This window comes from Apis laboriosa, unplaced genomic scaffold, assembly GCF_014066325.1.
Source record: "Apis laboriosa isolate Shangri-la unplaced genomic scaffold, ASM1406632v1 scaffold25_cov139, whole genome shotgun sequence".
Lineage (NCBI taxonomy): Eukaryota > Metazoa > Arthropoda > Insecta > Hymenoptera > Apidae > Apis > Apis laboriosa.
The window spans coordinates 1,239,376-1,259,479 of record NW_025222552.1 but is presented as its reverse complement, the minus strand read 5'-3'; the positions used below and the strand labels follow the sequence as shown (position 1 = coordinate 1,259,479).

The 20,104-nt window shown below is 17.8% G+C and overlaps 1 protein-coding gene across 3 annotated transcripts in view; it reads left to right on the top strand.

Annotated features, from left to right (window-relative positions):
* Positions 1-20,104, top strand: part of LOC122713639 (putative phosphatidate phosphatase) — a 141,138-nt gene that overhangs the window by 53,684 nt on the left and 67,350 nt on the right. The window lies entirely within an intron of this gene.

Genomic DNA, 20,104 nt, shown 5'->3' with positions numbered 1-20,104 from the left:
ATATCTCGTTTTATCTGTGAACTTTTCAATTATTATAATTTAATAAATAAGTTTTATATCAATATTATAATATAAGCATATAATAAGTATATAAGCATATTAATAATTTCCAAATGTAATCCAAATTTTTTTATTCTAAAATTAATTTTATAATAATAATCAATATAACATTATTTCCTGAAACAAAAATTAAATTTTTTGTTAATTATTTTAAATGATTTATGACATTTCAAAAACTCGATTGAAGATTTTAATAGTTTAAATATTACTATAGTATATTATATATATTATATATATATTATATATTATATTATATTATATATATAGTATATTATATATATATTACTATAGTATATATAATATTTAATTAATTTTTCATAAAAGGACATTAATTTCGTGATTCTAGATGTCAAAAGAAATACAAAAGTTGATATATAATAATATTGATGTAAAACTTATTTATTAAATTATAATAATTGAAAAGTTCACATTAGATAAAAAGAGATATCTGTCTTTGTTACATCAATTTCACGAAGCTATTTTTATATTGTTTTATGCAATTTTTATATTATATCTAACGCAAAATTTTAATTGTTATATAACTTAATAAATAATTTTTGTATCAACTTTTCTTTTAACTTCTAAAGTTCTCTTTAAAAGTTTCTTCAAAGGTGAATATATTAATCTTCTGACATATATTATATACATATAAAATATATCAATATATAATAATCCTAATCAGAATCTAGTAACATTACATAAACATTATAGAAACCCATTATAATTTTATTATTTAAAATATGGTATATTTTTATTTTATATACTTTCAATTTTAATTTGATTGCAAATTATAATACATTTAAAATGTATTTCTGCCACAATTTCCATATTATAATTGAAATTCATGACTTTCATCCTTTTTTCAAAAATGGAAGGTTATTCAATAAGGTTATTTCAATAGTCGTCATTTTGAAGAAAGATGCTTATAATATTAGAATATTATAATAACCAACTAATTATATATATAATTTAAAAACACTTTCATTTCAGTAGTACCTTTTTAGTATTGTTACAAGAAAACTGGGAACAATGCCGTCAATGTAGTTTTTTAAGGAAATTGTTTTGAAAAAGGTAATATATATTTTTTATAATAATAAAAGAAAGATTTACAGTTATTATTTTTTAAAACACACCATGTATATTTTTTCTTATATATATGTCAGATATTTTCAAACGACCGTTTTAATCGACAGTGCGGAAATGACCATTTAAAATAGTGATAAAGTTCAAATAACTTTCATTCACCTTGAATGAGACAAGATAATTACTATGTTCAAGTGCAAGTGGGCATAATTTAAATGATACAGGAAAATTTATATCATTCAAATTGTTATCTCTTAATTTATCATTGATTATTAAATATTCTTTCAGAAAATCGTCACTTTTAGAATTTAAATTTTTATATTTTGATATTATAATTTTTATATTAGTTTTTTTGAAAAAATAAATAAAAGTAATTGAATAGAAGTTTTTGAATTGAATTTATTCGACGATGAATCATAGTTTATCAAAAGAAAATATTTTATATCAAGTTTCAATTTTTATTTAATACAATAACATATAACAAACTAAAAAAGTTCTAGCATTATAGATTTCGTATAAAGAAATCTTTCAGATTTTTCGTTGTAAATGAAAATTATTAAACGTATTTTGATTTGTTATTTTTTCATATTTTTAAGTTTATATAAAATACTTTGGTTTGTAATTAATTAGATTATTTAAATATTAGATTTTTTAAAAATTAATTAAGGATTTTTATAATATGAATTTTTGCTACAGTCTTATTGTTAGCTAGTTATTGTTTGCTACAGTCAGTTATTGTTAATCTTGGATGATAAATAAAAAAGAAATATTATAGATATATAATATAATTCATATAAATAATAAATATAATTCATATGTGGAATTTTGCAATTTTATTAGAATGATTTTAGAGAAAAAATTGAATTCTAAGTTCAAAAGAAACGAAAATAACTATCTATAAAATAAGTAATGCTCAAGATATCAATTAAAAACTTCCATTTTCAATGAAATTTATACAAAATTAAATAAATTTCTGAAATAAAAATAAAAATTTAACGATATAAAAGAGAATGAATTTTCAATAATAAATTAAGTAAAAATATAAAAAAAATAACTTGTATATGCAGACTTTTTGAATAAACAATTAAATAAAAAATAGCTAGTTATTATTTGCGGTTAATTTTATTATTGGCTTTTAAATATAATTAATATATATATATATATATATATACACAATACATATTTTTGATATTTATTAATAATAAAATAATAGAAAATATCTTAATTTGAAGTATTTAAAATTATACATAAGTTATACATAAGTTACATTTTTTCATAATTTGATTATTATGTCAGAGGAATCATAAAAATCTTTAAAACGTTGAAATATCATAATCCAAAAGAAGAGAATTTATTGTGTCAATATCCAAAATTTTTAATATTATATCTGATTTCAGTATTCTTTTAGTAGTAAAATTTTAAATCTGGAATATAAATAGATGACATGCTAAATTTATGCTAAATAATAAGATTTTTATTAAAAAGAAATTGTATATTTTATATTACATAAAGGATATTTGGATATCTGAATATTAATATAAAAGTTAACTTAAGAAAAAAAAATATATAATAAAAATACATATCAAATAAATACATATAATAGAATAATTTTAACATAATTTTTATATATATAATATTTATATAATATTTTAACATAATTCTTAAGAATATGGTTAGAATTTTCATAACAAGTATATCACAGTGTCAAAATATTAAATGTTAAAACAGAAAAAAATATATAATACAAAAAATAAATAAATAAATAATAGAATAATTATTATAATTATTATATATTAATAGAATAATAAATAATAAAATAAATAATAGAATAATTTTACATAATTCTTGGGAACATATTTAAATTATTTTCGTAACAAATGTTCACAAGTATAATTTAATCTAAAATTGATTTACATGTTCTTACTTATCGAGTTAAGAAATAAAAGATCACTTAGAAGTGTCATTTTATTGAATATCATTAATTATCTCTAATACTCTTTATATACGGAATTTAAGTACCGTAAAAATATAATCATTCACATACCATAATGTCGTCAGTATGAAAATATGTGGCATTAACTATAGAAACTAAATACGTCATAATTAAGGAACTTGATATCAGCTAATTTTCAGTAGAGGAATTTCACTTTAAATTAACGATTGCTATCATTCGAAGAAATTAAAATTATTAGTTTAATTTTTTAAAAAGATACGTTTTTTTATTATTTATTATTTTTAAATTAATAATTATTCAATTTTTTTAATTTGTTTATTTAATTCTTTTTATTTAATCTTGTTAAAATAATAAAAAAACATATAATATAAAAACATTGTGTTATTATATGAATATTAATAGAAAATATGCTCGATATAAGGCGTATAAAATTTTTCTTTGTTTTTTATATACAATGTTATTAGAATGGTTAAATCTATTATTCATCTATTATATATTTATGATATATCACATATATACAAATATGATTCTAGAAAACAAACACATAAGTTGATATACAAAAATGTTGATTAAAGCTTATTTATTAAATCATAATCAGATTTTTCTGTCTCCGTTACGGTATTATCGCGACAGTATTCCGTCTTATTTCGTTTAATACAAATTTCAATTGCTTATAACTTAACAACTAAGTCTCAATCGATATTTTTCTATACCAACTTTTGTGTTTAATCTCTAAAATCAATTTTTCAAATATGCTTCATATACATTAACACTCTATATATTCTTCTAAATGATATAGAAAAATATTTTTTTCACAAGTGAAGTTATCTATATCTGCGAATATGATTTTGTATTAATCATTTTGATTACAATTAATTCAAACATTTCTATAATTTTCATGGATTGTTTGAGAACATTGTATTATTTTTATTACAATAACACAATAGTAGTTTAGAATGTAGATCTTTCACTATTAATCAATTACCCAATACTTAGTGATTAATAATAACAACAAAGATAACAAAAAAAGATCGAAACAATTTCAAGAAATGTTTAGGACGACTCGTCCTAAACATTTATATTATTCATATATATTCATATATATTCGTCTTAATTGAGACGATTGTATCTATGTATTAGCTAATTATATTGTTGAAACATAAACAGAACCTTATAAAATAAATTTTCATAGAGAGGAATCATAATTATGTTTTTATGAGATTAACTTTACATGTAAATTTATTCTTATATTTTGATTTGCATAAATGAATCGAGAAAAATTGTAATTTGAATGTTATCATGAATACGATTGGTAATCATGAATACGATTGGAATTTAAAAATTCTTCTCTTGATCCGTTGCTAACATTTTCTATCGTTTTATATATAAATTAAGTTATAATATTTTCTTTACCATATTTATTTAAATTCTAAATTTACATGTCTCTTAAAAACGATTATTATCGATTTAAAACGGAAACTAAAATCTTGTTTGATTATATAAATTAATTTCTAATTGACAATTTTGTTTAATAATTTCTATTAATATAAAAAAATATAATATAAATTCAATTAAACTCCATTTCGTTATATTTGACTAATGTAATTTGAGAAATAAATGTGTATATTTGTAAATGTATATAACAGAATAAAAAAATGAAATGCGATAAATAGAATGAAATATACAAAGATAAAATTCTAATATAACAGGTTGTACGAAATATAAATAAATATAGTAAATTAAAGTACTATGATTTTTTTGCTAACTCAAATAATTTTTACATATTATTCTTAGCATTATTTTAAATAAAAATTGAAATCTGGTTTTTAAATTCACAAAAAATTTGAATTCAAAATTTTCGAAACTCTGAAAATTTTTAATTTTTTTTCTAAAAAATATTTTTGTCATGAATTAAAATTTTAATAAATTTTAATTTTTGGAATTTTTCACTTAACTTTTTAGTTTACAAAAAATTTAATTCTCATACAAATTATTTTTTTTCTGGATTTTCAAGAAAATCAATTTCAAATTACAAAATTAGCAAAAAAGTTTCGAATTCTTTTAAGTTTCGAAGAATTTTTTTTTTTTTGGTTTCAAAATTTAAAATATTATCTTGAATGATAGAAATTTTATATTATTTATACAATTAAAATCACATATCAAACAAAAAATAAAGAGCATTTTATAGATAGATAATAGAGATAATAAATAATAGAAATCTATTCTACGTAACCTTACTTTAAACATTAACACTAACTATATATAATAAATTAAAAAATAAAAATTTCATAATTATTCAAATTCAATGATAATTCATAATCGTTACATATAAAAATTTCATATATATTTTATAGTTAGATCTGTCGGCATATTTAATTCTTCTTTTTCATTGGAAATCTCGAATCTTCAGGACAATACTCTTTTCAGGGTATCTCGGATCACAAAACGTCTAATCGCATGACGATAACAATTGCAGCCATAGTTGCGAAAATAGAATTAAGATTGATGGAAAAGAACGATTGCTTTTATTATTTTTTGTACGGAATAAAATATATACTGGAACATTTGTGTTATTGCATTATTTCATTGATTCTAATAATATAAAATAAATTTTATTGTTGAAAATGATAAAATGTAATAATCAAATGGAATTTTAAACAAAAATGCATGAAAGAATAAGAAATTAAAAAATGAATCAATTGAAAAACATTTAAGAATATTTTATTGAATAATTAATTTATCTAATCTTATAAATTAACAAAAACTAATGAATATATAATATATAATATATAATATATACGTTTTGAATAGAATAGTTTATTATTATTATTAAGTTATTTTAATTAAATTATTAAATTATTAATTAAATTTTTTTTTAAATTAAATATGATAATATATATAAACAATTGGAATAAATACTGAACGAAATTTTTTACCAATGCAACTTAAGACATGTCTAACCTTAACTTAATAAAGAGAGGAAAAAGTATTTACATGTATAATCGGGAATAAAATTGAATAGTCAGATGATGAAAATAATTGTGGATAAAGTTTAATCGAAATTATTACATATTTACATTATTACATTATTACATATTTACATATTATATATTTAAGTTTTATTTCTTATTTTATTTCTTTTTTTTAATTATATATTATATATAGACTATATTATATTTTGTTATATATAAAATAAATTGTAGAAAAATTTATTATTTATTATTATATTAAATTATATATAATATTATAATATAAATAACATAATATTATATATAATATTATATATTTATTATATAAAAATTATTATTATATTTAAAAAATTAATATTATTAATTTTATAAAAATTTATTATTATATTAATTATGAATGAACAAAAATAAATGGACAGTATAAATAATATCAAATTAATGATTGATATTACTATCTTTTGCCATAATTATATTTATATTCATATTTTTACTCTTTATTATTAGATTTTTTATGTAATACATTTTAAATTGCTAAAAAAATCCATTTTTTTGGAAGATTAGAATAAAATTCAGAATATAATAAAATTCACAAATTTTTAATAGAATTCGAATCTGAGTTTTTTGCCATAATTTATAATTCAATTGATCAGCAAAATTTCATATTTTTTTAATAATATATAACTTAGATCTTTATCATATTAAAAAATGAATTTGTCATCTATGTCATCATCTTTTTTTTATCAGTTTTTTAAAAATTTTATTATATTAATTTATTTATTAATATTTTTTATTTTATTAATTGAACTTAATATTTTTTTTTAATTTTTATTTTTATTTAATTTATAATATTTTATATTTTTATTTAATAAATTTAATTTTTTTTTAGAAAAAGGATCTTCATTGTTTTAATTATTATATTTTAAAATTAATCATGAAATTAATATATTCTTATAAAAATGTAACAATGATGTGGTTTTGATTAAATTTTACAAAATTAACAATTATTTTCACTATTTGTTTACTTAATTTTGTATTCGATTGTATATATATTGTATATATAATATGTATAAATTATATATATATGAAGATATATGATATGCTATCTATTATCACTTAAAGAAAATATGGATAATATATCAATATTGGTGTTCATAAAAAAATAATAATAATAATAAGAGAAATTATAAAACAAGTTTTATTGAAAAAAAAGAATTTTTTAATATTTTATTTCACTAGAAGCAAGATTTAATAAATTTAATTAATATAATTTAATTAATATATTATTCGTAATATATTTCTGATTTAAAACATCAAAAAAGAGTATTCATAATTTCAATAATTTTCAATAAAATATTTTATAAATTCATTAAAAATTTCTTTTTTTTTTTTTCTTATTTTTGAATTTGAAATAATTAGCTATGTATTTTATTATCATTATTAATATCTTCAAACAAGAAACTGAAGAATTATTTTAAAAAATATTTATTAATAATAAAATATATATAATAATATAATAAATCATAAAATAATCAAATGAACAAACAAATGATTAAATAACATAATATAAAAGAAATTAATATGTAATTATTTAAAAATAATAATATATAATTAAATAATATGTAATTAATAATAATGTGATATATTATTTAAATAATCGTTTTAAAATTATCTAAAAATTATTTAAATAATGAAAAATTTAATTTACATAGAATAGAATAATACAGTAAAATCTCTTTTTCTTCATAAAATGAAAATCTATCAATCCATTCGAAATTATTTAATATAAAATCGATATAATATTATAATAACAACATAATATTTATAATTTAAAATCAAAGTTTAAAAAATTAAGAATATTTAAAAGAAAAATTAAAAAATTATGAACATAATGGAAACTATAAATATAAAAATACATATATTTAATTTGTAATTATAATATATTATTATATATTATAATAATCATAATTAATTATCATAATAATTTTAACGCAAAAAAAAAAATTAGTTGAAAATCCACATTCTCCTTTATATCTATTAGGAACACAGTAGAGTAGAAAATTCCAATGATTCATATGTTTACGTCATTAGGTGCGCATACAGAAAGAATACGTAAAAACGTAGGATGATACTTTTTTATTTTCCGAATAAATGTATATTGAATGTTTTTTATAAATATTTACATTAGACATTAAATTTGAATACATTAGGATTGCTAATTTGTAATAACAAGCATTTAAATATATTATTTATAAATAATGAAAATTTATATGAAATGTGAAATATATGATAATATGTATATATTTATATTATTCAATTAAATATTTTGATATAACATTTGGTAAATACACTGAAAATAAAGATATTTTAACAATTTTAAAGTTATTTTTATTTATTTATTTATTTTTTTATAATATAATTATATATGCATTTTTCTGTATTAACTATTTTTTTTTTATTTTTCAAAAAAGTATAAGTTAAAAATTCATTAGTTTTGAAAATATTTTAATTTGAATTTTGTAAAACTTATTCTATAAATAAAATCATAAATGAATATCATTGTTTTTCACCAAAAAAATATGTTTTGATAATTTTTATCAAAATTTAAATTAAAAACGTTTCCTAATCTAATCAATTTTTAATCTAATGAAGTTTTTTTTCTTCTTTTAATCATTATTTCGATTCAATATCGAAATTTTGATATTTATATTTTCTTTTATAGAAAGAGAATTAGAATTTTTATAGAATTTTTATAGAAAAATCATAAAATACGAATAATTGTGATGCAAAATTTTTATAAATAAAAAATTAACGAAATAAAAATGAGTAGATATTACAAAAAGGAACGTATCTTTTGTCTTATAACGAACCTATTTTCTTATAACGAACTATATCCGAAGTAAATTTCTGCACAAGTCTCAATTATCTGGATTCAATGACTCTCGATTAAGCTTGTTAATCAAGATTCTATAATAATCATCACCAAAATAAAACATTTGAGATCAATGAGATTGATATTATTGCATATTTTATAAATAAATTTTTATCACGTTTATATTTATGAATAATCAAAATTATGACTTTCTATCCGGTTCTGTATTCTCTCTTTATCATTCTATCAATATGCACAGTGATCGAGAATATACAAATATAATCCTCGTATTACATTGCATTATGGTTACTAGTTACTATAAAGATCAATATCTTAATAATGATATTCTGATGAAAAAATTATTCATGATGAAAGAACGATATTTAATATGAAACATAAGAAAAAAAAAAAGAGAACAAAAAATATGGAATAAGAACATGAATATTTTTATTATATTAAATTTATTATGTTATATTTTTTATAAATATAAATTTATTCAAAAGAAAAACATTAACAAAAATAATTATATATTTATTAGATTGAAATTAAGATTATTATTATTATTATATAATAGTAAAAACGTATTTGTTCAGATGATTTTTATTTTTATTAAAACATTTATTATTAAAAGTTCTAATTATGCATATGCTATTATACCTATATATATATTTATTAATCCAATGTTATTGTGAAAATATTTAAATTCGGATTTTATTTTTGATTAAAAATATTCATACTCAAATTATCGATATCTTTTATTTTAAAACGGCATTTATTATGGAGCAATTTGAAATTAACAAAGATAATCAGATTTTTTGATTTTGATTTTTTGATTTGAATTTTCATTTTAAAATATATTATAATTATTCATAATATTTATCATAAGATAGTTTAATTATGTAGTAATATGATATAATTTCGAGGATGTATAAATTAAGCTTTATTTTAAACATATAATTTAATAAAAAATTTTCATTTAAAAAAGAAACATACTTCGATATCAAAAACGATTTGATAACGAAACGATAATTTATATTAATAATTTGATATAATTGTAAAAATCCATTTTTCTTATATCATTTTGAAAACATTCACTTAAAAAAAAAAAAAATAGAAAAAAATCATATTTATTGACATTGATTATTTCGAAATATCATTCATTATATATTAATTAACTTAACTATGTAATTAATCAACTAAACTTGTGTACATGTTTTTCACGATTTTTAGTATAGATAAATAACATTCTGCTGGCATTTTATTGCCATTTTTCTAGAGATTATATATTTTTACAGGAATTCATTGTTGCAATATAATTCCTATTTTTTTTTATTAGATTCAGTATAATATAATCCAATGAAATATTGTTGACATTTATTTTTTTGATATAGAGCCAGTAACATATACTATAATATATACTATAATATATTATTAAACATTAATAAAAGAAAGATTTGTTAGAAATTAATTTTTCTTGATAAAAGCTTTTTTTCCAATTATTGCATTTTTAAATAATATAGAATAAATCATAGAATTATACATATTTCATAAATTGTATTATTTATATAATTTATTTATATCCATATTCAAAATAAATAATATTAGTTCTTATATAAATTATCCTGATATTATATTCATCTGAATGTATTATGAATAGAATAGAAATAGAATTAGAAATATTAAAAATTTATTTAAATTATCGTTTCTGGATAGAAATAATGTTATAAAAATACAAAAATATTATTTGAAATTAAATTTTAATATATGGATTTAACAACAAATGGACTTGAAAAAATTTTTTTTATTGTTGAAATAATTTTTCTGTAATTTAAGCTGCAAATATAATCTTTTGTCTATTTAATAAATATTTAAAAAGATAATAATAAAAAGATAAATAATAAAAAAATTATTTTAATGAAATCAAGTTTATAAAATTTATTTAAAAATCTCGCAAAGTGATATCCGTATGTTCATATGAGTTTTACAAGTTGTACATATATTTTAAATTAATTTAAAGTGATTTTATAAATATAAAAATATCTTTTTTCAAAAATAACGAGCTTCAAAGTCATATAATTTTTAATTCGTTATTTTAAAAAATTAAAGCTGATCTTCATATAACCTCTATATATTGATTGAAAAACTATTAATATTATATAATGTGTCTTTATACTAAAATTTTTATAAGAATTTATTTTTTTTTTTTAAATAATAAAACCTTTAATCCTGTAAATTGATATCTTTCTAAAAATACTTTATATAGAACTGGTAACTGATAGTATAACCGGAAAGGGAATGATTGTATATAAAAAAAAAGTCGAAAATATAAAATAAAATTTTTTCATTCATGAAACTTCATTTTCGAGAAAATCGATTTTAAATATTCTCCAATATATGTACATGTGTAGTTGATTATCTTACTTTGTCAAATTTATTATACTGAATATATAATAAAAGAATAATAAAATAATATACAATAAAACAAAATATTAACTTACAATAAATTTTATTATTTTATTATTTATTATTATATTATTTATTTTTTTTTATTATTTATAATTTTATTATTGATTATTATATTATATTTGATTATTATATTATATTGATTATTATATATATACAGAAATTATCGAAAATATTGCTTGATACATAATTGTGCTCTATTAAATTTTTGTAAACGTTTTTTAACTACCGTTTATAAAATATTTAAATTGATTTAATCTTCTTTAGATAGTTCAAACTTGTAATTTCTTCGTATGTGATGCTATAAAAATCAAGAAAGCTAATCTTCATCATTCAATCTTCAAATGAATATATATTAAAAATGAATTACATCAATTGCATATTTCATATCAATGTTCTGGATAAATAACATAGAAATTATAAAATATAAAATGTAATATATATCCACAAACAAAAGAAATTTTCAACATCGAAATCTCGAAACACGATTTCACCAAATAACTTTTCAATTGTTCATGCCTGACTTCCGTTACTCTTTATTGAATCCTGAAGTCGTTGCCTTGCTCTTCTCTTTGCTGTTTCTCGTTGCTTCGATAATCACCGTATTCGATCGGAGTTAGACATTATTATTATTATCATTATTATTATATTATTATCATTATTATTATTATCATCATCATCATTATTATTATCATTATTATTATTATCATCATCATTATTATTATCATCATTATTATTGTTATCATTATCATTATTATTATCATTATTATCATTATTATTATTATCATTATCATTATTAATATTATTATCATTATTACTATTATCATTATCATTATTAATATCATTATCATTATTATTATTATCATTATTATCATTATTATTATTTGCCCGGTGGCCCTATATGAGTCGGTCTATCCGTATGGTTGAATCGCAAGGGAATTTTATAGTGCCTTTTTACCGGAGCCAGTGGCTCGAAGGCCGGTTTCAATTTATACGAACAAAAAGAGGTCGCCACCGGCGGCAAATGACAATGAGGTGGGACCTTGTGCAACGATGGTGTATTCGTATGGACGGGATTCGATTCGAATCGTGGCCACGGGCCTTTTCTTCGCAACGAAAACAATGTTATACGGATGAATTACCGTGAACATACCCTAATCATTGTCGTTTTGGCTACAATGCTACCTATGAATTAAACATTCGTATTCTCACGTTTCTTCCCCTTATCATCCTAGTTGTTCTATGATTGAACATAGCGAGTTCAACAGTGTAATGTTAGTTGGAAAAAGGAGAAATTTGAAAATGGATAAATAAATGGAGACAAATGGTTTCATTTGTTCGAGTGATACGAGATTTTGTAAATTTTTATTTTTTAAAATAATATAAGAGTACGTAATTATAAAAATGTTATATAAAATATATTTTAGATGATAGATTAGTATAAGAAATATATAGAATAAATAAGTTTTAATTTTAACATTATTACGATATGATGTATATATATATATATATTAGGAACAAGACAGGAAAAATGAAATATAGTCATTTTTGGTATTTATTGTGTTTTAATTAAAACGAGAAATAAATATTTTATTTAGAAATTATTATTCGATATATTTTTTTTCAATATATTTGTCTTATGTATTTAGATAATAAATGAATAGATTTCTCATTGTTTAGATATATATATTCAATTATTACATATATAATATTTCATATTTCTTTTTGATTCTCTTTATTCTATATATTTTTGTAATTAATTTCATTTACACGAAGAAAGTTTTTCGACTTTCATTACATAGAATATTATATAAAGTGTGAGCATAAGGTACAATAAAATTTCATAGAACAAAATTAAACGATTTTGAATAATCCATAATATAATCTATATGTTTGATCCAGAAATAGAAATGTTTCAAAGATTAAAATTCTTTTTTAAATAGAATATCTTTATAAGCTAATTGATGCCACATTCTATTTTTTACAAAAATAATATATTTGATTAGTTTAAAAGATATTTTAATTTTAAATTTTTTAGATCTTAATATATCTATGAAAAATAAAAAATAGAACTCTTGTATTTATTTTTATTCAAATCCTTTGATTGGCATATAAAAAAATATATAATTTTAATTAAAAAATTAAAAATAACTTTAAAATCCTTGAAACATTATATTTTTTCAAGTAAATACATTAAATAATATATCACTTAAGAATATTTAATTTTCTTAGTGATTGCTAATTTTATTCTTATTTTTCAGAATTATGATTAAACTCAGTTCCACGAAACAACATAGAATAAAAATTAAAGTTCTGATTATTTTTGTAACATAATAATTATGTTATATAATTAATATAATAATGTTATAATAATATTATTATGTTATATAATAATTTATATATTTATATTTATATATAAATATTTTTATATTTGTATATTTACATCTTGTAATATATTTCATTTTACCTCACAATATTTGACTATATATATATTATATATATATATTCAATTATTACATATATAATATTTCTTATTATATCTTTGATTCTCTTTATTTTATATATTTTTATAATTAATTTCATTTACACAAAGAAAATTTTTCGAGTTTCGTTTGAAACAATTTTCAACCGATTGTGATAATATATGTATTTGGAACTTCAATTCGCAGAATCGAATGTATCGTGCACAATATTTCATATGTACTCGTGAAAATAAAGTTTACAGATGCTGATGTAAACTTAGCCTTTCTTTACAGACAGTTATTATGTCTGATTGACATTGAAATCTTTTGCTAAGCTGTTTTGATCGTGGTTCTATCATGTATTTTCATATAGATAGGCATATAAGTATTAATTACATAAGTTGATGAAATTTGCATATAAATTGCATGCAAATTGCTTTAATACTGGACGAATTTATATAAAATTCAAATAATAAGATTTGGAATTTCCTTATATACATAGAAATAAAATGAATATTTTATAATTTATTATATAGATAAAAAATACCTAAAATATTTTTTGTAAGTATGTGAATGTAGTAAAAATATTTAATGAATTTTAAAATATTTTATTTTTTTTCTTTAATATTTTTATTAATAATATAAATTTGAATTTTTTCAGTTTAGAAAAACATTCTAGGATTCCAAGTTTTTAATTGAATGCATTAGCCTCAAACATGTCTAATTTTTCCAATATAACAATCAAAAAAATATATCTATCTTAATTTTTTTCTTTTAGTAATCTTTTATTGATATTTTAATTATAATATTATTGTTAATATTGTTATAATATTATTGTTAATATTTATTAATATTAAGATCTTAGTGTAGAATTAATTAAATATTTATATATTTATAAGTATTTATTTATTTCATTTGGAATTAAAGAATTTATGTCATTTTATAATAATATAGATTATTTTAAATAAAATTATCAATATACAGATTACATATATATTATAGTTATTTTACTTATATATTTCTTTTGAATTTTATTAAACAATAGATTTATAAGTAAGTTCAGAATTATTTATTAAATAAAATTAAATAAAATTATTAAATATGTTACTATTTAAACCTACAAAGGTTATAGATTATAAGATTATAGATTATAAGATTATATAAGATTAAACAATGTATTTCAGATAGTCAATTTTATATTTTATTTTTTAATAATATTATATTCTATTTTTCTGTGTAAAACAAAAATCATTTAAAAATAGTTTCAAACTCTTCCTTTTAAAAATTTGTCCAATTAAAAATCTTTATTTTTATTTTAATTTTTAGATTTAATTAGCGAATAATTTTATTTGGATTTTTTAAAGAATATTTTATTTTTTAGGATATTTATTTATGATTTATGATAATAGTAAGAATGTAAATTATTGTTACATAAAACAAAATTCAACATGATGATATGAAGCATTGGAAAAAGAAAATCATTTTTAATAATTTCTTTAAGTAAATTTAAAAATATTCTACACAGAATGTGAATCACATTCATTTTAAATAACTCACAAATTATTTGTGAAAATATTACATCAAAATATTCTGTATAAAATTCTGTATAAAAATTACACTAATCTTTTAAATTATTTTTAAAATTTTTAAATTATTATTTCAAAAATTACTAAGCTATTTGTAACTTATTATTAGCTTAAGAATTTTTATCATTATTAATTTAATAATTTTTTATAATTTTAATTATATGATTCAGCAATTTTTTCTATAGAATAACAATCTATATTGATTAATGTATTAAAAAAATACATAATTATATTAATTTAAATGAATTATAAATGACTTAGTATAATTTTCTACAGAAAATAATGAACTGCATCAATTAGTATACTAAAATATATATGATTCCATTTAATAAAACAATATTATTAAAATAAATTTCTGCTATACGTCCATTGCGAAAAAATTAATAACATTAAATTAATTAAATCATGTCTTCTTCTATAATACGTAATATTTGTATAATATATTTTTTTCATCATAAATAATTTATGATGAATTTATGAATAATTATGTTATACAATTTACTTTATATAATAAATTCGATTATAATTAATTAATATTCTAATATTCTAATAGTAAGCTATCATTATTCCTATTACTTTATCGACTGAATTTAAGAACATTCTCGTATAAACATCATTCTGTTTGCTGTGAGGCTCAAATCGATTTCACCGAAATCGATCATTTGTCAAAATGCATCGAGCTTTTGCTAACGGTAGTGATTTATTTTCGAGTAGGTAGACTTCACTTTACAGTTGACAGGGTCTATAATTTCGAAGTATAATTCTTTGAATATATAAGATCGTAGGTAGTGTATAATTTTCTGGAAGCGTGCAATTCTTTTCTCATCGATTGAACAATAGAAAGGGAGAGTGCATTGGTGAAACCTTCCGGTTTTTACCCTAATCATGGAAATCCTTCTAAATTAGCTTATTTATATTTGATTATTATTATAGAGATTACTAATTTATAGTGCATTCCTTTTTAATTTGACAATAGCGTGCAATATATGTTATAAATAAAAGAGAGATTGCATATAAAATAATATTTCTCATTTAAAAATCATTCTCAATATTTCAAATTTTTGAATTTTTATGTAAAAAAAATAATATAATAATTGAAAATTTAAATTTAATAATAAAAATTATTTTTAAATCATTTAAATTTTTTCTCTTTTTTTTTTTAAAGTGAAATTTAAATTAAATTGAACAAAATAACAGAATAAAATTTTTTTTAATGCTCTTTATGACTTTAAATGATGAGTAAAATTTTTAATATTTCAATTTTTAAAAAATTTATATTTTATCAATAAATTTTTTGTGATGTTGCAAATTATTCAAAAATTATGCAAAAAAATTTTTCATTAAATATGCTACAAAGTAATTACATAATTTTGATTTTTTAATTCAATTCTAGATATTAATTATTTATATAATTATATGTTGTTAGATAAAATGAAACAATAAATTTCTTTTTCAAATAAAGTAAGATGATTTTAATTTAGAAACTATTCAATTTATCATGACACAAATTAGGTTTCTAGTTAGTTTGATTTTTTAATAGAGTTAATTTATGAAGAAAATGCTTTATTGTTCTATTTTTACGAAACATTCACATATTTTATCCTTTCCTTTTTTTTATAAATTTAAATCTATGTAAATTGTATGATAAACATAATGATTATAAATTTTGTTAAAAAACTCGTAATATATATGTTTTAATTATAGAAAAAATAACAGCTTTTTAAATATTTTAAACTTTTTTAAAGTTCTTTTTTTGTATTTTATAATTATATTATAAATTTATAAGCATTAGTTTAACAATTTTATAATATATTTTAAATTATGTAAAATGACAGCATGAATATAAATCTGTTTATACTTTCGATATATATATATAAAATATTTTGTAATTTATTATCATGATATATTTGAAATTCTAAAATGACAAGGTGTTATAAATATTAGTGCAAATCTGTTTGTATCTTTGAAATATGTATAAGGAATGCAAAACAAGATAACATATAATTATCATTAGCATTCTTACCGGAACTGACAATATTTTTTATTTTGCCATTATGAATGCAAATAATCCAACCTTATATGATTATGCGTGAAAGTTGATATATTAATTTTTTATACAATAATTCGCTATAATTATGCATGAAAGTTACTGCATAATATCAAATGTTACTAATAAGTATGGTAATATATCCAAATATATAAACATGTCAAACGGGATCACAACAGAAAATAAGTATCGTTTTTTTTTTTTTGTTGAATGCAAAGTTTACATGCAAATAAGCAGATCTCAGTAAAAAAAATCTTTAATTTTATTAAATCTTTAAATTTATCAATTCTATTCTCAATCTTTTAAATTTTTTTATTTTTTTTTCTAATTTTAAAAAAAAGATGACATTAATGTATACTTAAGAAGTTATGTCTATTAAGTTATATCATTATTCATTGATATAAATATGTTTTTAAAATATATGTTTTTAAAATAATGTAAAATAATGTAAATTTTTAAAAAAAAAAGTATTTTTTAAAAAAAAAAGTATGAAAAATTTTATTTATTAAATCCAATCTATTCAGAAAATTTTTTTATAATTTATTTTATTATATAATTTAATTTATTAAAAATTTTCTAATAATTCATTAATTTCCAACTAACTTTTTGAGTAAGTATAAATTTTTAAGTATATAATTTTTGAGTAAAGTATAATACAAAATTGGAATCTTAAGAAATATTAAAAAATATTAATATTAAAAATATAAGAAATATTATAAAATATTATAATATTTTGTAATTAGTAATATAAATGGAGTTATTTTTCTTATTATAAAATATTATAATATTTTTTGTAATTAGTAATATAAATGGAGTTAATTTACGTGAATCGAAAATATAGAATAAAATTTTTTTCATTAAAAAATTTTGTTTTTTAAGTAAAATAAGTGAAAAATTTTTTTAAAAATTTTCAATTAATTTTTAATTAAAATTAACTATTTCCTGATTAGATATGAATAAATTAATGATTACTCTATATATAAAAATGAAATGAAAATGATCATATTTATATTTCACGATTTTATCTTATTCTTAACATCTACAATGGGTATTATCAATATTATCGGTAAAAAATTATTAATTAATAAATTAATAATATTAATTAATAAATTAATAATATTAATTAATAAATTAATTATTGCCATTCTTTGATATCATTTATAGTTTCATGTTTTACAAAATGTTCATGTTTTACATATTTTATCGTAAATACGAATTAAAATGATTGAAATATAATTACATGGTTCTTAACGCTACGTTAATCAAACACATGTCACTATTATTGACATTTCATTACAATTCAATGGCAAATGAAAATAATTACATAATTCACAATAATTATATTCAATATTTTACGTGTTGTTCAATATTGATAATTATTGACGATACGTTAGAAGAAAGCGAATGATGAAGATAATAAAGACTCAACAGCATAATTTCCGGTTCCGGATAACCTCAATCGATCAAAAGGCGTAACTAAACAAATTAAATAATAAGAAAAAAAAAAGATTGTTTCTAATGAAGCTTATAATCAGAAATTTTATTCATTCTTTTTTCTTCCTTCATCCGTCGTGTGTCGTTGTGAAGATTATAGTAAATTGTTATCGCGAATACGAGAGACGGACCTTTATTTACCGGTAGCCGGTTTTTTGTAAATTACCGTTTGAAAATCAAGAACCATTCAATCGTTTTGAATGTCATGTGAATCTTGCTATTTAAAATTCATAATAAATAATTATTAAATAATAATATTATTATTTAATAATTTAATATTATAATATTAAATTATTAAATAATGATTAATTCATAAAAAATTAGAATAAAATTTTAAATAAATTATAAATTTAAATTATAAAATTATAAATTTTAAATTATAAATAAATTATAAATTTAAAATGATGTATTTGTTATCTTTGAAATATTGTACTTTTTCGAGAAATGATTTTTTTTTAATCAAGAATGTTTTTATTGAATTAAAGGGAATTTAATTTTTAGACTTAAACTTATAATTTTTTTTCATTAAATTCTTCAAACTCATTCACAAAATCAACCAAATTTTTTTCTTACAAAGTTTTTAATTTTTATATTTTATTTTTTTTATCTATATAAATTAATGTAATGAAAAATTTAAATGAGTTTAAATTTCAAATACAAACTTAATTGGATTATTATTATTTAAATAAAAATTCCTATTTCTAAATTCATTTAATAATTCATTATAATATTCTTGTAAGTTATCTAAGATAATTATAATTTGAAAATAATTATGAATATGTGATTGGAAAAAATGAACAAAAGTAACAAAAAAAGATTTGATAACTTGAAATTTTTTGATTTTCAGAAATTTCTTGTTTTAATGAATAACGAAGGATTCACATAAAAATTAATTATAACTTTTAAAAAAATTATGATTTTGTTCATGATTTTAAAATCACTGCATTACAAATTTAAAATCAAACAAATCAAAGTTTTATCATATGATCACAGATTTAAATATACGTAGGCATTCATATATGAAGTAATGTATATATAAATCAATAGCAGCTAATTTGCTAATAAAGAATGATATCATTACATGAAATCATCATTCATAAAATAAGTTTTGACACAA